Here is a 24,824-nt window from a genome sequence, read left to right as displayed (position 1 = left end):
AGCTGGATTTCCTAACATTCATGGAATCCAACAGATTTTGCCGATATCTACCCAAAAGCTGCAGATAAACCTATAATATCCAAATAAGCCACAGTGAACCTAGAATATCTCTGCACAAAATAGAATTGCCCAGCGGTATCGGTGCACTCTCTAGCAGTCACAGCAAATCCATAACTCAAGAGAAGTGTATCGTAAACTGTGATGTGCAGTACCAAAGCTACAGAAACTATACAAGCCCAATGCAAGCTGCAGGGCATTTAAACAAATGTATATCTGCAGCAATCTATCCAGTAGGTCCATAAACAACTACGGATGACTCTGCAAGTTGTGTATTAATAAAAGGAATTCACCATAAAATACAAAATCTGACTAAATCAGTAAAATTTCTCATAAAAAATTTAATAAAGAGGAAGGGCAATCATGGCCACTTTGCAAGGGCTAACAGTAGCTAACAGTGGGTGCAGGCATGTGTGAGGAACACATGAAATACACACAACCCAATGAAATAAGGAGATAGAAAAGCAGATGTGTGATATGGGTTAAGGAGGGACAGTCTGAGGGACACGGGTATTTTTTTTCTGCTGGGCCTAAGCCCCATTTTTTTTGTTTTTTGGAGAAAAAAGGGAAAGAAAAAGACAAGGAAAGAGGAGGAGAAGGACAAAGCCACGGTTATAAACATATAGCAAACATCACAAGGCATGAAAGACTATGGTCAGAAGTAAACATAAAGGAGAGGTAAGATGCACAGACAGCACATTTACAACATGGACAATGGAAAATGGACAAACAGGATAGTAATGCATACCAGCCATAGTGAAATGCAGAAATACCTATGTACCTATACACTATGATGTTCTGACATGTTCTAGACTGTGTGACAGTCATACCTGAATGTGTATGACTAAGGGCAAATGTATGGTGTAGGGGAAGAAATAGGAATCACAGTATACATTGGATATGGAATCCAACCCCCAAGTAGTCTGTCAGCAGTGCAAGTGGAAGCTAAGCAACAGCACAGGTGACCAAATACAGCCAAGGAAATGCTGAAGAAAACCAGCAGAGGACAGAATAGATCCTCCGACCATGAATGCAAAAGGCAAACAACCAAGCACAGTGCCAAACAGCAAAGCTGTAGTAAAACAAGAAAGTGGCTGCTCATTACACAAGTAGTTGTACACAACAGAAACATACATGAAATGGAATGCATATGTCATAGACATCACATATGCCATGTCAAAGCCAACAAAGAGGTGTGGATGTATATGTGTGACCTTCAGTGGCCTAACAGAAACCTATCAGAAAATGATGTCAGTACACATACATACACCAGTGACATAGAACAATAAATGGTAGTAAATGTACAAATAATGCTATATAAGTCATGTCAGGTCATGCAGAAGTACTATAGGTTAATAGGTTTATAGGTAGGAACTAGGCTATTGGCCCTAGGGCCTACATAAGCCTAGCCAAAAATGTACCCTGGCTTTCGTCACCCAGGAAAATTATTTTCCTGTGCCCCTGTCGAGCAGAGCCACAGAAGTAATCCCCGGGGTGAATTTCCTATTTCCCATCCAATCATCAAGATTTTTCTTGCTAATAAGGAGCTTTGTTTGATATAGATAGGTAGTTTGTTCCAGAGCATGGGAAGTGTCTGGGACAGGAATCTGTCCCTCCAGCATGTTCTGTTTATTGTGGTGACAAGGTTTAGGTCCCTAGAGCATGTAGCTCAGAGGGATTGGAATTTCTTTAAGTGGAGCATGCCTAACAACTCTGGGTTTGACATAGCTTTGTATGTTAGGCAGACATCACCTCTGAGTAGGCGATATGCAACACAGTAAAGCTGGAGTTTTTTGAAATGGTCTGCATAGGGCATCTGTTTGAAGCCGGTAATCCTCTTTGTGAAGTATTTCTGTGGCCTTTCCATTTGTTGTAGATGTCTTGTGAGGTACATACTAAAAGGGGCGTTGTACTCTATAATGGGTTTAATGAGTGATGAGTAGAGGGGAACAATGACCTCTTTTTCCTGGATGAGAAACCTTTTGTGATGAGGTGTGCCACGTAGAAGGATTTCCTGACTACTGTGGTGATGTGGTTCCCTATTATATGATCGAAGGCACATTCTTTCAAATGCATCTCGATAGAACTTGAAAGCATGAAACGGCAAAATACCAAGATGGCATATAAGCAAATTCTTTCCCTGGGAAAAAAAATCGCTTTGCTGCCTTCGTTATTTTGCTGTTTTCGTCACAATAGTGTGAGCTCAGAGTTGGTATATTTAAGTAGGGGGGGTGTGGGGGTGAAGCCCCCCACTTTATGTAATGTTTTAAAGTTTTGTTTTGTTTTTTTTTCTTTTTTGGAACAGTGATTTTTTTTTTTCCCTGGGAAAAAAATTGCTGTTCTAAGTGTTCAGGATTGTAAGGTTTTGCTTACATGGGGTCGATAAATCAGCGTTCGCTTTTTTAAGCATTCACTGATTTAACATAGACCCGGTGATGTGATTATCAAAGGAGAGACTACTGTTCACCTGTGTCCCAAGGTCTCTTATCACACTTTTGGTGTAAAGTAGACTACCGCCTATGTGGTAGTTCATGGGTACAGAGTTTTTATCAAAGGGGGTGACAATGCACTTTTTGGCATTGAGCTTGAAGCCATGGCTTTGACACCAGGCATCTGTCTCAGTGAGGCCCTTTTGTAGGATGTCCACATCATTAGGAGTTTTGATTATGGCTCCTAGTTTGTAGTCATCTGCAAATTCATTAGCCAAAGACCTTCTGTGTTAGCCTGTACTTCAGAGAAGTAGATACCAAACAGGAGAGGACCCAGGACTGAACCCTGTGGTACTCCACTTGTCACTGGTCTGAAGTCAGATTTGGAGTCTGCTACTTTCACAGTGTGGGTTCTGTTAATGAGCCAGTTGGCAACCCATCTTGTGACATAGGGATTTATATCTAGTTTACTGAGTTTATCTATAATTCCAGGGTGGGGATGGTGTCGAAAGCCTTGGCGAGATCTAGATAGGCTGTGTAAACCACCTTACCTTCATCTACGAATTTGGTGACTGCTTCAAAGAAGTCTATCAGGTTTAGGAGACATGATCTGCCTTTTACAAACCCGAACTGGGTAGGGTCCATAGTTTGGAAATTACCAATGTCTTTGTTTATAAGTTCCATGATGATACATTCCATGGCCTTGCAGACCAGGCTCATCAGGCTAATTGGGCAGTAGTTCCTGGGGTCCCTGGTGACTCCCCCTTTGTGGAGTAGAATAACCATCACTGTGCGCCATTCAGTGGGCACAAAGCCTGAGGTGAGACTATGATTGAACATGGTACTTAGGTGCAGTGCCACTTTGTTCTGTAGTTCGTGTAGAATGCAGCCTGTGATGTTGTCAGGTCCCACTGATGCTGTGTTCTTGGCTTTGGAGAGTCTGGTTTCAGCCATGATTACAGGAACTTTCCATTCTTCTGGTATAGAGATGGGCCCTTTAGAGGGTGAGGAGGGGTAAAGTTAGCACTGAACCTATCTGCCAGGATGTTGGCAATATCAGTCGGTTCTGTATATTTAGTGCCATTGTGCTGCAACTCAGAGCAGATCTGAGTGTTGCCATTGAGATTCTTGACATAGCTATAGAATGCTTTGTGGTTGTCTTTAGAATCAGTGGTGATTTTGTTTTCGTAACTAGCTTTGGAGGATTTTATGATGGATCTCAGCTTCTTACTGAGGCTGACCAGGGAGTTCCTTCAATCATGGGATTTTTCTCTTTTTTGCTATAGTTTCTTTCTTCTGTTGTAGAGTTTGTTTATGGCAGGGGACCACCAAATTGGCTTCCTTTTTTGGAGGATAGCATCTTGGTTATGTTAGGGATAGCATGATCTATGCACTCGTGTAAGTGCTTATAAAGTGCATTTGTGTAGGATTTAGCAGTCGTACCACTATTGTCCATCTGCGTGGTTGTCATGAAGTTTGCCACTTCTGTCTTAAGATGCATAAAGTTGGCTTTGGAGAAATTTTTTACGGTGGTTTGCCTGATGGGGTGGGGGCGGGCTGTGAATGCCTAGGGTGATTAGCTTGTGGTCGGATCTGGCCAACAAGGAGTTGACCTTTGGTGTGGAGCACCAGTCGCCCATGTTGGTAATGACCAGGTCTAGGATACTGCTGCTCCTGGTGGGGGTGTAGATAAGCTGATCCAATGCACTGGAATTTATGAATTCCAGAAAACATTGAGCAAAAGAGTTGGTGAGGAGTGGGAATCCTGGGGCATGGTGGGGGATCTGTAGCAAGCTACAATTTGGATTGTGGTCTTGCCCAGAGTTAGTTGCACTTGGATAATCTCGGATGCATTATGCTGAACAACTAGCCTGGAGGTGTGGATATCCTTAATGAATATGGACACACCTCCGCCTTTAGTATTTCGGTCCAGGTTAGGTGGCCGAAAGGTGTGGTATGAATTATAGCCTGGTAATGCAGGAGTGCTCTCTGGAGCCTTGAACCAGTTCTCTGTCACTGCACAGATGTCGATGTTCTCTATTTTAAGGAGTGCCTCAAGTGAGTGCATTTTGAGATTTAGACTTCTAGCATTGAGTAGTATTACCCTCAGATTTTGCTTGCTTGTACCTGTTATAGTGGTAAATTTGTCATTTGAACCTTGCCTAAAAATGGCACTATAGGGGTGGCAAGAGCCTTAGCCAGTATCCGGAATTCCATGGGTGACAGGTGCAGGCCATCTCTGGCAAAGCATCGTGGTCTTTTGATCATGTCATTCTAGGCAGACAGATACTGGATCCCCTTAGAATGACACCAGAAACTTAGCCAATAGTTGAAGCCAATCATTTTGTCCTTGTACTGTGGTATCATTCTGGGTGATGGCAGGATGATGCTCAGGGCTAGGGTCATACCTGCCTGGGCTACAAGATTGGAGAGCTCCCCCATGTCTTTTTTCATGTAGTCCAGGGAGGTATGTCTCAGGTCATTCACACCAACATGGAGAATGACAGAGCCATATTTGTACTTGTTGTAGAGTGAACTGCGTGCATACATTATATGGTGGATCCTGGCACCCAACAGGCAGCTGACAGTAACTTTCTCTTTGTTTAGCCTGGTGAGTGGAACATCAGTGTGCCTGACTATAGAGTCACCTATGACTAGAGTGTTGGGTACATTGTTTTGCCTTATGGGCTGTGGTTGAGTGGCACACTGAGTTTGTAGGCTATGTGTCATTTGGGTTGTGTTGTGGGGTGGAGGTTGCTTGCATTTCTGTTGCTTGGGCAGATTTTTATTGAGAGCCTCTGTGAATGTAGGTGTGTGTTTTGTGTTTCTATGTGTGTGATCAAATACTTTGGGTAATACTTAACACATAAGTATAACAGGATCAAGCATGTAATACAAGCAATTGCCAGCACCTTGTGTGTATATATCCTGCATGTGTATAATAACTAAATAGATGCACAAGGTAACATTGTAATAATATAACTATATGATAATGGATGATGATACAAAGGAAGGTTAGGATCTACTATGTACATGTGCAAGATATATGCCAAACCTACAAACAGGAAGGGAGGTGGACAACACGGGACCACATTAAGGAAGATATGCCAGCAAAGCAAAGTAAGCAAACAATAAAGCAAGACAACACTATCTAAGGGAACACATTACATATGCATGTGTACATGACATAAGGTGGTGTGGAAGTCCACCAAAGCTACATTGAAGCAAATGCCAAATGTATGTCACATGGGCAGACTGCATTTCTGACGACACTGAACATGGCCATGTATAAATCATGCACACAGTTATGTGCAATCATCAAACATCAAGATGTGTGTGTGTGTGTGTGTGTGTATATATATATATATATATATATATATATATATTTTTTTTTTTTTTTTAAACTACTGGTTAGTGTCGTAGGATACCATAGCATCCCACAGACAGTATGAGTGCCATTCACTCTGAGCTTACATTACAGTCTAGAATTCTATTTCACTGCACCAGTGCTCAAATAAAGGCACCCCCAGTAGATATTTGCAATTACTATGGCCCTCAAACTTGAAAAGGACATTCTAAATCTCAAAAACAGACAAAATCATTCTGAGTGTCATTGCAGTCAAGGATTCTATCGCACTACACCAATACTCGAATAAAGGCATCCCCAGTAGACATTTGCAATTACTATGGCCCTCAGACTTGAAAAGGACATTATAAATCTCAAAAACAGACTAAATCACTCTGTGCTTACATTGCAGTCTAGGATTCTATCATACTGCACCAGCGATCAAATGAAGCATCCCCAGTAGACATTTGCAATTACTACAGCTCTCATACTTGAAAAGGACATTGTAAATCTCAAAAACAGACCAAATCACTCTGAGCTTACATTGCAGTCTAGGATTCTATCGCACTGAACCAGTGCCCGATTAAAGATATCCCCAGTAGTTATTTGCAATTACTACAACCCTCAAACTTGAAAAGTACATTGTAAATCTCAAAAACAGACAAAAGTATGTTTATTCTCTAGTCTTCTCTGTGCATATCAGCTGTAGTGGTACATAGCCTGTGTGTTGAGCACACTAGCTGGGATGGTATCTCTCCCTAGGGTCCCCTCCTCATTTTGTTTCTATATTGTGGTACACTCCCAGTTCTACTGAAGCTGCATTACACTAATACATTGTATCAGTCTGCTCCTGCTCATAGAACTCACTGCAACTAACCAGGAGTTATTTTCTGTTATTGCTATCTCAGACCCAAAACACCTAGTAAAAGCTCTTTTACTGTTGAAGATAAAGTTAAAGTACTGTACACCAATTTTTCTGCACTGTTGCATAATTGAGCTAATACTTTCCTGAAACAGCTGCTGCTATGAATATTTTGAGATATGACATAACAGTTTAACAGTAGCTCATAAGATGCCTCATGCATCACCTAGGTCAGCCAGCCTGTATATCCACCTGTACTGTGGATAGTGGTGATACTGACCTGTTTGAGCATCTCCCACTGATTATTTCTTTAGTGCATTATTTTGCTGGCCTGCTTCTACCCATTCCGTTCACCCTTGCTCCACTCAGGCTCTCTCCGTTCCCCTACCCTATCCCTATTTCCCACCCACCACACCACACCTACACTTATTTTGAACTAATCCATTCCCAACAACTTTTCCAGCCAGTCACAGAATTGCTCCAATTAAAACTCATCAATATTGAATTCAATACACTCACTTCCCCTAGCCTTACCTCACAGCCTTGTAACCTCTCTTAACTGCAACTTATACCATTAACCCTCAAACTAAATCCCCCTTTAGCAGCTAACATCAATAGATCCTATCACACCAATATGTTTCTTTTACAAACCTCCCTTGTAATAATCCTAGCTTTAACTCCTCACATTACCTCTTACCATATTACCTGAAAAGAACAAATACATTGCCAGGTCATTCTGTCCCCACACCCACAACAAGCAAAATCCAACAGCCTTCTCATATCCCCCTCAATCTTTAATGCAACATTCATTCATACAACCCCCTACACTCTATTCCCTCAATAAAACCTCCCTAGAATCTCTTGGAAATATGACAGGTGCATAGAAAAACCTATAAAAACAATAATATAACATCCAAGCTAGCTCTAAGTTTAGACATTCACCCTAATCCTGGTCCAATAACTATTCCGCACCGAACACCTTCCTAACATAACAACCATGCCCACCCTCCTATAAACCTCCTTGGGAAAACAGCAAATCTCCTAATATTAAACATTATTATCAGAAGCATCAATAAAGTACATGATCTTCACGCTAATCCCTGTACTCATCAGATATTGTACTGCTTACTAAAACATGGTTAAAACCTGACATCATAAACAATTAAATTCTTGCTCCCAGGTACAGTATCTACAGAGTTGAGAAAAAACAAAAGGGGAGGTAGGGTCACCATTCTATTTAAAAATCACCTAATACTAGAAATGACAGACCCCACTACCCCCAACTTTCACAATGCAGAAATTAACCTTACCAAACTAAAAACTAACTCCAGGAAATAAATAAATATAATAAGAATTGATATCCCCCTAAATAACAACATCCCCACACTAGAAAATGTACTCCATTAGACAACCAAAACACTACCCCAGGAAACTATAATCATGGTTGACTTTAACATAGACTGGTTAACATGTTGCTCCCACAACCCCACTGATTGTATCAACCTCCACAGTTTTACTCAAATCATCCAAACTCCGACTCAGATTGACAAATCATATAATAAACACTCCTTATTTGACTGGATACTAACAAACAGACCAACCCTGTCCTGTCACTCAGGCTGCTTCCTAAACAACATTAGTGATCATATCCCAACCTTCCTAATTAAGCATTGTACAAACCTATCAAAGCAAACTAAGTACCGTACAATACAGAACAAAAAAAAACTTTGATGCCAATAACTTCACAACCACCCTAAAATAATGTAATTGGACTCCATTTAAACAACTTCCGTTAAATGATGTAGTAAAATACTTTAATTCTACCTGTCCAGAATCGCGAAAATAAGGTCCAACACTGCCCCATGGCTAAGCAAAGAAACCAGATCAATGCTAAAAGCAGAAGACAATGCCTGAGAACAGTGGTGCAAAACTAGGTCACAAGCTACAAAACAAGCTTTTTGTGAACTCAGGAACAAAAGAAAGAGACTAATTAAACAAGACAAAGTAAACTTCTATCAGGACATCCAAATCAAGCACCAGAATAATACAGAAAAGGTTTTGTCAGCTATTAATAACATATTACTACCAGTAAAACCCAGGACACCCTCCCCATCTACCACTAGTAACTCTGAAGACATAGCAAATCAATTCAATAAATTATTTACACAGACTATACTAGCACTTTCTAGACAGCAAAACACCACCCCCTCTCCTACAACCCTAAGTTAGTGTCACTGACTCCTTTTCCTTACAACCTGTCTCTACTGACATGATTAAAAAACTGCATAAAAAACTAAAGCCCACAACCCTAGCTGCTGATAGTCTACCAGCTTACTTCCTCAAAATTGCTGCCAATGCTATTGCATACTCAGTCTCCATACATATCAAAAGATCCATTTCTGAATATATGATGCCCACCTTATGGAAAATATCTCATATAATATCACTACACAAAGGAGGAAGCTCAACAGAATTGTCTAACTACTAACCTACTGCCATCTTATCCTCTCTGTCCAAGATTCTAGAGAGATGTATACACATACAAATCATGCACTACTTACAAACTAACAAACTTTTATCCAATACTCAACATGATTTTTGTCCCTACCACAGTACTACCACTGCACTAATGTCTTTTCCTAATAGAGTTAACCAACACAGAAACAATGGCCATTTCGTATCCTCCATCTTTCCTGATCTAGCAAAAGCCTTTGATATGGTCTCTCATAGCAAAATAATAAATGCACTCTCTGACCTAAGTCTATCCAAAGAAACTCTTGCCTGGTTCCAAGACTATCTAGAAGAGGGGAAGCAAGCAGTACTATAGCAACAGAGTTTCTTCCTCGTCTTCCTGTTACCTCAGGAGTTCCTCAGGGTTCCGTCCTAGACACCCTACTTTTCACACTATATAGTAACAAACTCAGCATCACCACATGCTACTATCGTTCAGTGCACAGATGACTCCACCCTAATTTGCAATGCCCAATCTTTACAAGAACTACAAATAATAACACAAAACACTTCTCTTCAGTTGAAGCATGGTTGAATAATTTTCAGTTAATCTTGAATCCCAATAAAACCAAGCTCATGCTTTTCCATCCTTGGTGCCCAACTATACCCTTTCCCCCCTCATTTAACATCATGTCCTCAGACAACACTGTCATCTATCCAGTAACCGAAAACCAGCTGAATCAAAGTCTAATAGAAAAAAACACCACAGTTGAGCAAAGAAACACCTTTATATAACAGACAAAGCTTTCAGGTTCAACACCCTTTCTCAATGCTTCATACAGGTCCATTAGAAAACAATTCTTTAAATAGGAGCCTAATACAATCACATGACTAGCAGCCCAAAAGTCATATGATCAGAAATACATTCTCAACAAGTAAAATACATATATAAATACATATAAAGAGTCATATATAAGAAATCTCATAACAAAATTTCAAATAAAATAAGTGGATTATTAGATTGTCAGCTGATATTTTACCTGGATTCTGCTGTTTCCTTGAAGCCAATACTACTTAGAATACAGCGTACAAAACTGAAATAACATGCTGAATTTAATGTCTTAAAAGTTTTTTAAGAAAACGTGTATATTTTTATAATTGTTTGAAATTTTATTTGAAATTTTGTTATGAGATTTCTTATATATGAATCTTTATATGTATTTATATATGTATTTTACTTGTTGAGAATGTATTTCTGATCATATGACTTTTGGGCTGCTAGTCATGTGATTGTATTAGGCTCCTATTTAAAGAATTGTTTTTTAATGGACATCTATCCAGTAACCCACATACTAAATTATTAGGAGTCAAGATAGATACAAGTATGAGATTTAAGATCCATATATCCCAAATCATCCAAAAAGTGCACAAAAAATGGGAACATTATATAGAAATAAACAGTATCTTACAAAAAGCACAAAAGCAGCTGTTGCCCAAACACATCTTATCTCAGCTCTCCTCTATGCTTGCCTAATCCTCACAAACTTGAGAAAAGCAAATTTAGCAAAACTAGACTCCTGTTATAACAAAATATGGCATATAAAATCATCAGCAAACCAGAAAACAAAACAGCACTGCAAAATCTGCTACAACCACACTCAAGTAACAGGCTTCTGCACTCTAGCAATAAATCCCTGATAACTGTAACTAAAGTCAGTAATACTGCAAGTAACTCACTCTTTTCAAACCACATAGCTAAAATCTGGAATGTACTACCAGCCACAATAACATCAACTACTAGCATATCCCATTTCAAAAAAACTACTAAAAACACACTTATCCAGGACATGGCTATGTACATGCAATATTCTTGGTTAAGCTGTCCTAGGATATAAAACAATCTGGTACACACAACAAAGCAACTACTAAACTATAAAGGGATAACCCTCACCTACTCTGCCTATAGATTAATGTTCACACAGCTGCATTCTTATCAAAGAAAACTACTGCATTGTACTTCAAATTGTACCCTTTTAATTCATGTAGAATCTGTTTTTACTGTTTGTTTGGATGTATTAATGCGAAAATACAATTGCTGCCTATTTTATTATGCATGAACTTTACACTGTTTGTAACAATGTGTACATACAACTGATGTTTACTTAGATGTATCATATGGAGCTTTTTTTCCCAAGCCTCCACTGAGAAGGGACTTGTGCCCAGTTGGACTTTCATGGTAAACAAATGTAAAATTATATATATATATATATATATATATATATATATATATATATATATATATATATACATATACATATATATATATATATATATAAAATCACTGAACATGGGTATGACTGAGCAAAGAAGAGTCCTGTGAATAACAGTACAGCACAGGAAAATGGATTAAATACATTTTCACAGTCACAAGGTACAATGGGGTTTTTGTACTGATCAGAATATGTGCAGAGACATGAACATGTATGTAAATCATTGCATGTGTACACTATTTGCCAAATATAGGAATGTATGTGAACATATCTAAGTAACTGGCTATGCTCATGCCACTCACCAGGCTAATCCATATCAACAGAATTTGTCAGGGTACAGCTATGTATAAACAGTTTCTCCCCTGAAAGCTTCCAAACCTGTATACATTTACCTTACAAAACTTATAACTGCAAAAGAAAAAAAAATGTACCTCTGATTGTCTACTGTAAGAAATGTTAATCACTAGCATGATGTCCTTTTTTGTGTATATATGCTATATGTATGTTTGATAATCACACGCATGTTGTCCTGATGTGTATATATGCCATATGTATGTATGTTCTACTTCATTTTACTCTCATGTAATGTATTGTAATGTGAAGCTTTTCTCCCCGGGCCTCCACTAAAAATGGACCTGTGTCCAGTCGGACTTTCCCAGTAAAGAAATCTAAACTAAAAATAAATAAATAAATAAATAAATATCCATGCATGTTGTAATATAACAGAAGGACAAAGAAGGCATTCTAGAATGTTGCGACATAAAGGAGCAATTCCATTCTGTATACACGAACAGTACCGTGGTGGTCTATGCAGTATGTGAAGGAGGGCTGCCAATGATGGCTGTTTTTTAATTAGTCAAGAAATGCAGGATTTCCACAGATGGTGGTCAATGTCTCCTAGGGATGCAGCATGGATGATGGCACATACAAGTCCAGGTCTGTCCTTGTCATTATCACTAGACCCATCTTTATCATCATCCTTGAACATTGAGTACTCAGCCACAGTAATATGATACAACATGGTAACTTCATATCCTTTCTCCAGCCTGGAATTCAAAACCTTCCAAAATGCCATGGAACCAAAATCAACGAAACCAAGGAGAACCAAACACAATCTTACAATCATCAATCATCACGAGAGGGAGAACATTCAACATAACACCATCACGAAGCCCACCCACGAGATATCAGATCATTAAACTAATCTCGCTGGAGGAATCTCGCCCAATCCCGAACTAAAACAAAAAAGACCACAGTAAAGAACTCTAAAGCCGACTCCAAAGCAGGTCCTTCAAGTGGTCTCCTGACTAGTGTGGTCTCCTTTAAGGCAAATCACCGGCGGCTGAAAACACTACTGTCATGAAATCTCACACAGCAATGGACTCTATGGCCAATAAGGCAGCAAAACAAACAAAAAGCAATCCTACAAAGTAAAGCAGCCTTATCCAAAGCGGTGGACCCCAAACACACCCCAAACAAAAACAACTCTACAACAAAGATACTAAAGACACAAGCAAATAAATAAAAGGTAAGACACCACTATCACCTGATCAAAAAAACTAAAAGCTCATAAATCAAAAAAAGCAAACAAATTTTGAGAGAAAAAAAGCAAAAGACACAAAAAGACAAACTAAGGTTATCTTTAAATATAGGAAACCTGGGAGGAAGATATCAGATATGCTCAGAACTACCCAAAAAGCCCATGCAGCCCCAAAGCATCAATTGCAGCCCTTGAGAACTGCTCTCAAGCAAGTGAGAACTGTCAATCCAAAAACACAGCATCCATGGGACCTGATGGTGTCCCGCGAACTCAACGAGGAATCAAACCACGGAATTAAGCCACCGTCTAGGACAGCTTTAATCATGGTCTTACCTCTGGGGGTGCACTCCAGTGGTGGGTCACACTTCACAAAGGCTTCACAAAGCTGAACCACCGCCCACCACCCCATTACCTGCCCCCAGCCTTAACAAAGGCTATCATGGCATGGAGGATCATATCATAATATATAAATATATAGAGAGAGAATTGATTTCATTTCTTGGTTGGATCCATGGCTTTTGTCAAAGGCAGCAAACTTGGTCTAAACTTGGTTGACTTTTTTCAAACAGTCACCCAAGCTATTGATGAAAGCAGTCCATCCAGCCTACCACCTCGATCTGGCGAAGGCTTTGATACAATACCCCACTGGGTATCATTGAAAAACTCATCAGCTTAAATGTTAATCCATACATCACAAGATGGGGGTCTCATCTCCTATGCTGCCCGACTGACTGAAGAACTCCAGCTTCATTCAGTCGCCCACGCTTTGCTCAGAGGTGACGATCGTCAGAGCCACAAAGAGAGGAGAGCGTAAACGACACACACGCTATTTAATAGGCGTGGGGGAGGATAGATTCATCACCCAAAGACTCCTATGCTGTGGAATAAAATCGAACCTATGAACCTATAATACATACCGCACACAAACAGTATGCCAGTGTGTCAGCATGACACAACAATGTTATAGAAAGCACAAGGGCAAGGACATGTCATGTTGGTGAACATACATAACACAGCAATCCACAAAACTTACCTATCTCACTGTATTATGTGAGAACTATTGGGAAAATGCTGTTTGTGAGTTGTTGTCATACCACACACATATGCAGTAGAACTGTTGTGTCAGTAGCAGCATATTAACTGCAAAATTTGTAAGTTTGACATACAGAGCCACAGTTCATTGGGCATAACAATACTCTGCTGCACTGCATGCATAGGAGTACATACACACACAGATGTAAGGAGTAGCACACCTACCCATATGGAGCAATGTATGCATCAAGTACAGCATTTCATGGACATCAACATGAGTGCATGTTTAATGTGGTAATGTGTATCAGGCTCTAGGTGCAACATAATGCAAAATGTCACATGACACCTGCACTGTATGGTCATATGTGTATCACATAAGCATGGCAGCAATATGCTATGTATGCACATGTGTGCCTGTACAGTACAATTGGTTATACTGCAAACATCATGGTGGCAGCAGAACACAATTTAATCACACAAACAATACCATGCTGAGGGTCACCCTGAGAGGGTTGAGCATCGTGAATGATCTCACAGGATATTTCTCTGAAGGAGTCATGCATGCCTTGTGCCATGTCCTGAACAAATTCCCCATCAGGTGCCTCATCTGAGTCCAAAAGACATCTGTAATAATCTCCCTGAGCTAGTGCTAAAAATTGTCTGCCTATAGTGATGGTCAATGTCTCCTAGGGGTGCAGCATGGATGATGGCACATGCAGGTCCATATCTAGTCTTGTCATTATTATCATCCTTGGACATTGAGTACTCAGGCAGTGGTCTTGCATATTCCCATCTCTGGCTTCTGATAGGAGAGTGACCACAGTCCCATGCTCTGTCAAAGTGAAGCACATAAAAAGACAGAAAATACATAATAAGCATTCCAGCAACTATATGGGTACATAACATACCCACTGTGATACAGTCCACTGATGGAAAACCTTCAGTATGACAAAACACAGTAAGGTATGCCCATTGGCAGATTTACTACCATATGTGATATAAGGATAAATCAAAAGCATAGCTAGGAAAACAAGTTATCTAACAGTCTGCACATTACTGTGCAGAACATGCCTGTCATGAAACACAAGCTGATGTGCACATAAAGAATGTTACAGACAAAATTTAGTATGTTGCTATCACAATCCATGCATATGAGACACAAGGTATATAACACTACATTGTAGGTGTTATTAAAACCTACTTCTCAGATGAAATGGCCTATAATGACTATGTATAATATGTATAATAAAACAAGTGAGGCTAACAGGTGGGCTGTCATATGCATGACACATTCCCGGTGTCCTATTATCGATATGTACAGATGATATCAATAGAGGTCCATGTCTGGGGCATTGCATCCATCACAGAATATTATCAGGTTACTCTAGTGCATGACATGACATGCAATACACAGCTTATCTGTGGAAATCCTATATTACCTGGCTAATTAGGAGCCAGCCACCATTATGCATGACAAACAAACATATGCACGGGCAGTGTATATGTATATATATATATATATATATATATATATATATATATATATGTGTGTATATATATATATGTGTATATATATATATATATATATATATATATATATATATATATGTGTATATATATATATATATATATATATATATATATATATATTATAATAAGCATGCCATGACTCTGTGGCACACAATGATAACATGCACCTACATTCCAGGAAAAAGTGCTATACTCTAAGACCACACTGAAACTAACAACATAACATTACAAATGTCTACAATGAGTAATATTTGATGGATGCTTATTACAATGTCACGCAGACTGTCTGAAAGGATATCACTACTTCCATGTTCCCTTTGTTGTATGTGTGCTTCACACATTTATGTCAAGGTGTTAATATATGAATCACTCACAACTATAACCCAGGTGTGTCTGCAAGTAATGAGTCATATTAACAACCCCAAAATAAAATATGTGTATTATGAAGATACAGTAAGAGGAACAATCAGTGGGAAACACAAATTATATGCAAATTAGGTCAGCAATGTAATGTAATCACTGTCTGACACACAACATCAAGTAGTTGGAGTGCAGTACAACACCCTAGAGCTACTGGACAATCATAACCACAGTGACAGCATGTGGCATAAAAACTGTTAGGTAATGTCATACACACATTACTGTCTGTCATATACATTTGTAGGGATCCCTATGTAGGTACCTGCAAAATGCAAACACTGTAATGATGATCAGTGAGCACATAACAGGCAGACATAAATGAAGTACATGAGTGGGTCTGTATACAATGATTCCTGAAGCCAGGATATCAGTGTTTTTTAAACAAAGAATCACCAGTTTTGTAAGCAGAAGAGTTAGCCATGTGGAACTGAAGTCCATCTCAAACACAGTCTGCCAACAGCAGTCCAAATACTGAAACAACACACACCCATTCAGTATGACAATAAGCAGGCAATCCACAGCAGACAATCAGGAAGCACTACCACCATATGTACAAATAGCAATAACAATACAATTAACATGTATGAAAATCATCGCAGGCAAAAGCATTGTGACATTTACACAGAACTGTCTGTCATCTAGGTTGTGACATACAATCAAAGACATTATCCTTAGCAAACATGTCGTGCTCCTAACTCAAATGTAAACTTTTTAATTACATATGTACTGATAAGCAAAGGAAACGTATGACTGTTGAAGTTACCTTGCAGATGCATTAATATTAGCATACATGGAGCTGACAGCCTAATTACTCCTTTAATGATGTCCTGATCTTTTCTAGGTAAAATAATGTGGAAATATCTTAACACATCCCTCCATTTCACCTCCAGCCTGAGCATTCTGCTCAATGCACAGTGCCTGATTTCTGGTGTGATCCTCATTACCTGCAAAAGGTACAACGCATGTATGAATGCTACAGAGAGACTGTGTAAAGGCAATATGCAATTTATTTATTTATTTATTTATTTATTTGTTGACATTTGATTACTGGGAAAGTCTGACTGGGTAGAAGCCCATTTTCAGTGTAGGCCTGGGGAGGAAAGCTCTAAATTATTACAAAACATTTTAAGAACAATAATTATATAATCTTCAAAAATTAAAGAAAAACATTTGCAGTTTAAATAATTAGAACAAATTAAACATAATATGAAAACATCAGTTAAGGATTGATAGAAGGTATATGACAATCATTTACTATTTAGAGAAATTTATGACAGCTTATAGAGAAATTAAAGGTAAGAGGAATTGTAATATGAAGTGAGGGGAAAACAGGCTTATGGTATATTTAGGGAGAAAGTCAGGGAGGAGAATTAGATAGCAGTAAGGAAGTAAGTGAAGTGTGGAGAGTATAGAAGTTTAAGGAATGAAAAGGTACTTGCTCACATTTAGGAATATAGTTTATCCTGGTTTTGAACAAGAACAGAGCCAGATTTTAGCTAGGAGGTTTTTCAGAGTGGTTTTAAAAGATGGAAGGGAGGTATAGACCTGATGTATACACGTAAGGAATTCCAAGCCTTAGCAACCTTGTACAAGTTCAGACAATGCCCAGCAGATTTGTTAGGTTTGTAGACAGACAGGACATTTTGGTCACTGCATCACAATGACCAACTGGAAACATAATTGTGTAGAATGGTTTTAGTGCTGGACACGCAGATCAATACTGGATAATTTTATATGTGGTAAGAAGTTATGTATAATATGTTAGCTGATGAGACAATTCTAACCAATTTAGGCTTAAACTTTTAGGCTATGTTCTGCAAATTTATCAACTTTGTTAAAGCATTATTCAAGTTTTAATTTTTGTGAAGCCTGGAGGTTAGTAAGAATGGGAGTACCGTAAAGAAGAGCAAGGAGGAGATAAGTAGTGACAAGTGTAGTTTTAGTTGTGTCACTGAGAAAGTTTTTGGCTCTGTAAAGCATCCCTAGTATTTGATGAGTTTTTCTTATGCAATTTTGTATATGTAGGTCAAATGTTAGATTACATCCACTATCATCACTAATAGTTTGCTATGAAAAGTAACTTCAGTGGTTATATTATCAAGTGAGAGGACTTTAAATTGTGTTTTTTCATGAGAGAGGGATTTGGGGAAAAAGTAGTACTTTGTTTTTTAAAGTTTGAGCATAAGCTGAGAGTTACAAAGCCATGTTTCAGTTGCTGTTAAAGCTTCCTGAGTAACTTTTTGGAGGTGTGTCATGTTGAAAGATGTGCAAATAAATGTGGAGTTATCTACATAGTGTAATAGTGAGGCCTGGTGTGTGGATGTGTAGAGGGAGTTGGTGTCAGATTTGCAAATGAATGTGGAGTTAACTGCATACTGTATTAGGGAGGTCTGTTGTGTGGATGTTTAGAGGGTGTTGGTGAGAATGATAAAGAGCAGGGAACCAAGGATAGAGCCTTGTGGTACACCAGTGGTAAATGGGAGATATGCAGACAGAGTGGAGTGCCATTTTACTGACATACCTATTGGACAGGTAGCTTTTGAAACACAGAAGGGTGGGCTGAGAGAGACCTAATGAGGATGTTTGAAGTAGGAGTTTGTTGTGACAAACTGTCTCCAAAGCTTTAGACAAGTCTAGAAATAAGGAAGAGACTAGTTTGCCATTATCTCTACCTTTATTAACAGTATGTATGCAGGTTAGAAGGGCAGTGCTAGTACTGTGAAAAGGATGGAAGCCATGTTGTGTAGGGGATATGAGTTCTTCCTGCAGGAGAATGTCTAGCAAATGTTTCTGAATACATTTTTCAAGTATTTTGGTGAGGGGTGATAAGATTGCTACAGGTCTAGAGTTATTAATGTCTGTTGAATTTCCTCCTCTGTGCAGAGGGATAATGTGTGACTTTTTCCAGAGAGAGGGAATGTGGGATTCCTGGATAGATCTGTTTATTAGGATTGAAACAGGACAGGCAATGCTTGTGGCTGCTATTTTTAGGTGCTCACTTGGAAGGTCATCAGCTGAAGAAGAATATGGTTTAAGTTTGTTTAAGAGTAGCTTTGCATAGGATGCGATCACATGTTTGAAGCTAAAAGTGGATGTGCTGATATGTTGCTGTTGGGCAGGGTTGGGATTAGATGTTGAAGAATCCTTGGTTAGAGGTGCTATACAGTCTACAAAATAAAAGTTGAACTGTATTACAGTTTCAAGTGGTGAGGTGTCTAGAGAGATGTTTGGGATGAATTTTTGGTCGGGATGTAAGATTTTTTTGATGGAGGTCCAAAATTTTGTAGGGTTGTGATTAGTATTATTCTAAAAGTTATTATAGTATAGTTTTTTGTCTTCGTCTATTTGCTTTTTAGTACGACTGTGAAGCATTCTGAAGTTTTCAGGATATTGTGGTGTTTTATGTTTTTGCCATTCTTTCCATGCTTTTTATCTATCCTGCATTAACATCCTACTTTTTTTGGTTAGCCAAATTGCATGATTTGTTTTCAGTCTGTTGCTTCTAGGAGATGCAAGGCTATTTAGGATATTTAGGAAAGTTATACTGAATTCAATTACAGCATCATCTAAAGGGAGGATTGTTAGGAAGTTCCAGTTAATAGATGAACATTTCTGGGTTAAAGTTTGAAAGGCTACATGTTGTTTTATAAATATGCTGTTTAACTAGATGTATGAGATGTCTAGTCATATAGACTGGGAGATGGTCAGTCAGATAATCTGACATTGTACCTGTGGTTGAGTATTTGCCAGGGTCTGATACTAGGATCCAGTCCAATAGAGAATTTGATGTCTTGCTATAGGGTCTATATTGTAAAGTCGAACGCTTACCTTATCAAATACCTAAATGTCGACCTGATGTCATCGAACCACGGAAACATCGATTGTCCAGAAGAGTGAAAGTGGAAACCTCGAATCGTCATGGTTGGCCTTCTGTGGTATAGCTCCATAAGGTAAGTGTGCGATAGTTACGGACCTTAGGGTTAGGGTGTGGGTTAAAGGTAAGTGCATAGATGGTAATGTATGTTAGATTTAGTGTAGGGTTTTGTTAAGTGTATGTGTGCGGATTATTTAGTTTGTTTGAGTTTAGCTTTTTAAAGTAAGTGTGAGATAGTTACGGACCTTAGGGTTAGGGTGCGGGTTAAGTTAAGTGCATACATGGTGGTATATGTAAGATTTAGTGTAGGGTTAGAAGTAGGGTTTATTTTAAGGTTAGAAGTAGGGTTTTGGTTACTGTATGTATGTGGTTTATTTAGTTTGTGTAGGTAGTATGTAGTGGGCAGTGGGGTGGGACAAGTATGACAATTCGACTTTTTGAATTTCGCGGTTTAGGGTGTTCGATGTTTCACAGTTTGATGACAACGGGTCGACGTTGAGGTATTCGATAAGGTAAGCATTTGACTTTACAATATAGACACTTGCTATAATATGCGGGGCTATTAATTAAGTTCATGCTAGACGTAGGGGTGTTAGAGTTTATGTCCATGCAACTAACATTCACATCACCTAGTAGTATTATTTCTTGTGGAAATGTTATGGATATCCAGTGTAGGTTATCTTCCAGTATAGCTATATTGTCTCAGGAGAGATATAAAGGACATTAATACATATTTTTTATAACTGTTTATTATGAGGAAAGCAATAAGAAGTTCTGCTGAACTGAATTTTGTTTTTGGTTTGCTGTAAGGGGAAATGTGGTAGGTGTTGGGAAATGTTAAAGCAATACCACAACCTTTCCTCTTTACATGGTCATTATGGATGATATTATAGCCAGGAAGTATAACTTCAGAGTCATTTATGCTGGGTGTAAGACACGTTTCAGTTACAGCAAGAACATTGGGCTTATTTTGGAAAATCCAGGCATGTAGTTCAGCAGTTTATTTCTTATATCTCTAACATTTATTGCAGCAAAAATTAAATCACCAGACTTGGGGATTGGCTGTTGCTGGATTACAGAAATGTGTGAGAGAGAACTATCATTATGTTCATTGTAATAGGTGGGGCCAGGACTAGAGTGTATATCTCCTCCTAGAAGGATTTTAGTATATTAAAAAGTTATGCATACTTGTTTTTTGGAGAGGATTCTTGCACTTAGTTTTGTTTTGGTTTGAGTTGAAATGCAATTAATCAGCCTATATTTGGAATAAAGATGAGGGGCAATATTAAATAGGTTTGGTGCAATGTGTGGAGAGTTTAAAGAGGAAGTATTGATAGGTGATTGGAGCAGAGTTGGAGAGACATTGCGAGATATTACTGAGTCATGGTAGGATGAAAAATGGGACAGTAGGAGGAGAAGAATAGAGGATATGCTGAAGAGTAGCATAATTAAGTACAGGTATCTGTGTTTTATAGATGTCAGGTAATGGGGGCTAATCAAAGAAGAAGGAAACAAGAAATTGCAGAACAGTAGGAGATTCAGTGATGGTGGATTCTGAGAACTGGAGGAGGATAGATAAGGAGATAAGTATTTAGAGGTAGGTTGTCATGGTATTGTCCCCGGAATGTAAGCAACAGAGGAGTATTAAAGGCTAGAGTATAAAGATGTAGTCAAAATAAGAAGAGATGGGGGTATATTTGGGAAAACAAAAAGATACAATGCGGAATAGATAAGTACTGTTTGGGAGGGTTGTGATTATAAATGGATACAGGGCAAAGCAGTATGGGAGGGAGAAATGTAGTTTGGAATGGGGTTAAAAATTATATAGAGATAAGAAGTAGGAAACAAGAAATAGAAGTGTATGTACAGAAATGGTAAGGTCAAATGGGGAGGGTTTTTGAGCAAGAGTCGCAAGTGAAATATGTATGTAGGAAGTATAATATTAGAGTAAGATGATGTGAGTGGTAGTTGAGAGTAGGGTAGCTGGGCCAAGCCAGCTTCCCATCTTCAGGTCAATTTATAAGTGACAGCAATCAGTTTATAACCAGTACAAAGAAATTACAAAGATGTGAGTAAAACAGGTTGTCTGTCATTTCCTGAGATTAAATAATTGGCCTATGCAGTATAGTATACTGGTCAAGCAAAAGGGGACAGTAGCCAACTTAGTAAGAGTTCCTTAGAGTGCATGGACTATTGCACAGAGACTTTCAGTCACAGAACAGGTATGTATTTAACGGATTAAAGTTAATATTAAGTTAAAAAGAAACGTTTTTTCCTGGTGTATTTGGTGTTTGTAAATGCCTGTAGTGGGCTGCTTCAACCACAGACACAAAGGTAACTGTATTTTTGGGATCTATATTGCTTCTCATCTTCACAGCATTTTGCTGTGAGCCCTGGCGGGATGAAGGAGCAGTTTTCCACTTCTGATTTGGTGTTCAGCTTACAGGAAGGTGTTTCTTCATATTTGTGAGTGTTACATCTGATTTAGAGAGTTGTTAATCAGTTTGGGTCTGTTTTTGGACATTTATAAGGAGCGGTTTCTTTCTATTATTTGGTGGTTGGCCTATAAGAAGAGGGTTCTTTTGTGTTCGTGCTTTTTACAATTCTGAAGGTTGATTTTTTTATAAAATCTATTTTGTACATATATTTATATGATTTAGCAGCTTCATGGAACATTTTCCTTTACAATTATTGAAGACATTGTTCAATTTTTGGGAACCTAAATTAACCTGTTGTGAGCTACGGGCAGATGAAGAAGCCATTTTCTTTCTGAACTTTGTGAGCACTTTATTCACTTTAATGCTTTTGGCCTGTTAGTGTCTTTTTGGACAATTCGGAAAAGTTGTTTGGCTTATAAGAAGAAGGCTCCTTTTTGGTTGTGTTATTTACATACTTAAATATCAGATTTTGTATAAAAACATTCATGTACACGTGTATGTGATTAGGACGTGTTGTGAAATATTCCTTTTATAATTTTTGCAGGAATTGATGAACAGTCTTTGATAATTTATATTATGCACATTTTTTGTTTTTGAAAAAAAGCCTTGCAAAAGTCTCTGTCATTGTACACTATACAAGAAGCTGTTGACGGATTTATACCAGTAACATTTTTTTCTTTAGACATATTTATTATATGTATTATATCCCTCCCTCTCCTCCAACCAATCCTCACACACCTTTCCCCCACCCCTTCCTCCAACCTACCTGACTCTCACTACCACACCCCCCTCCCATCTAATATCCCATTACCCTCCTCTCTATCACTTCTAACTCCAACTACCATGCTCTCCCTTGCTCCTAAGATCCTTATCTCTACATCCATTCTCATCCTTCTTCTACTACCTCTTTACCATGCCAGCTCCTATACTGATTTCCATTTACACCCTCCACCTCTTCCTCCCCACCCCTCCTTACAGTCCACTTCCACAACATCTCTGCCTCTTTAGTTCCCTCCCACCCTATCCTTCTTTTAAAAGTAAAACTTTTCCCAAGCACTACTAAATTCTACAAACCTAAGCCCATTCACTACCAGCCACTTCTAAGTACAAACCTAATAAACTTATTCCCCATTTCACTTACGTTTGCTTAGCCGGCGGCATTCACCCCAATTCAGGACCAAACTTCTCTCCAACAAACCACCCCAGCACCAATAACAAAACCCCAAGTAAATACCTCAAATTCCTCACCATCAACACCCAAAGCTTAAAAAATAAATTAACCCTCTTTCATGCCTGGCTCAATCACAACTTACCTGACATTGTAGCCATCTCTGAAACCTGGCTAAAACCTCACATAAGTGACTCCGAATTCCTTCCCCCTGGATTTCATTCTCTCCGATCTGGACGCCTAAGTAAAAGAGGTGGTGGTGTAGCTTTAATCTACTCCAACCATTTGTCCATCACTCCTTACCCTAATCCCATCCCTTCTTTCAGTAATGCTGAACTTGTAACTGGCCTACTAAAAATAAACAACCATACAAGCATCTGCATCATTTCCCTCTATATTCCTCCTGGTAACAACACAAATACCCTGGAAGACATAATCTCCTGGACCTCCTCTAATATTAAGCTAGAAACCTACATTATGGGAGATGTAAATATTGACTGGGAAAAAATCATCAACCCTAATCCCACCATAACAATCAACCTATTTAACTTCACTCAACTTACTAACTTCATTACTAGACCTAACAAAACCAACCCCCCAGGCTCCATACTTGACTGGATCCTAGTATCTCATCCTAACAAAATCATAAAATCTGGTGTTATTCATGACCCATTAGGAGACCATCTCCCTGCCTTCACCCTTCGAGCTACACCCACTTCCCCACACTCTCACCAGTACACTCATACTCATAACATATCTAACTTTAACCCTACTACTTTCTCTGACTCCCTTAAACAAATTAACTGGAACCCCCTAAAAACTCTACCATTAGACACAGCTGTTGACTATTTAAATTCAACATTCGTAACTGTCCTCAATTCCCTAGCTCCAATAAGAATAAAAAGAGTTAAAACTAAGACAGCCCCATGGCTCACTAAAGATACAAAAAAGATTATGCTACAAAGGGATAAAGCCTGGAAAGCCTACCTCCAATACAAATAGCCAGAAATCTTGCTTAAATATAAACAGCTGAGGAAACCTATCCAAAAAACAAGTCATTAGAGATAAAAAGTCTTACTACATCAAACTACAAGCAAATCATGCAAAAAAACCCAAACAATTCTGGAACTCTATTAATTCCGTCATTAGGCCAGGTACAAAGAAACAACCCCAGTCCTGACACCAGCAAATCTGACCTTGAAATTGCCGCACCAGTCAATACCTTCTTCACCTCTTCTATCGCTGAGCTAACCAAGACCTTTACCAACAATAACCCTCCACCCCTCCCTGCTCAATCTTCCCCTCCCTCCTCCCCCCCTTCATTTGAATTCAAACCTGTCTCCACCAACCTAATAAAGAAACTTCTCTCTAAACTAAAGCCTTGCTCCAATGCCCCTGACAGCATTC

The sequence above is a fragment of the Protopterus annectens genome, chromosome 2.part0 (assembly GCF_019279795.1).
Source record: "Protopterus annectens isolate FY-2018-M chromosome 2.part0, PAN1.0, whole genome shotgun sequence".
NCBI classification, from domain to species: Eukaryota; Metazoa; Chordata; order Ceratodontiformes; family Protopteridae; genus Protopterus; species Protopterus annectens.
The sequence above is the reverse complement of the archived record's forward strand: the minus strand, read 5'-3'. Positions refer to the sequence as shown.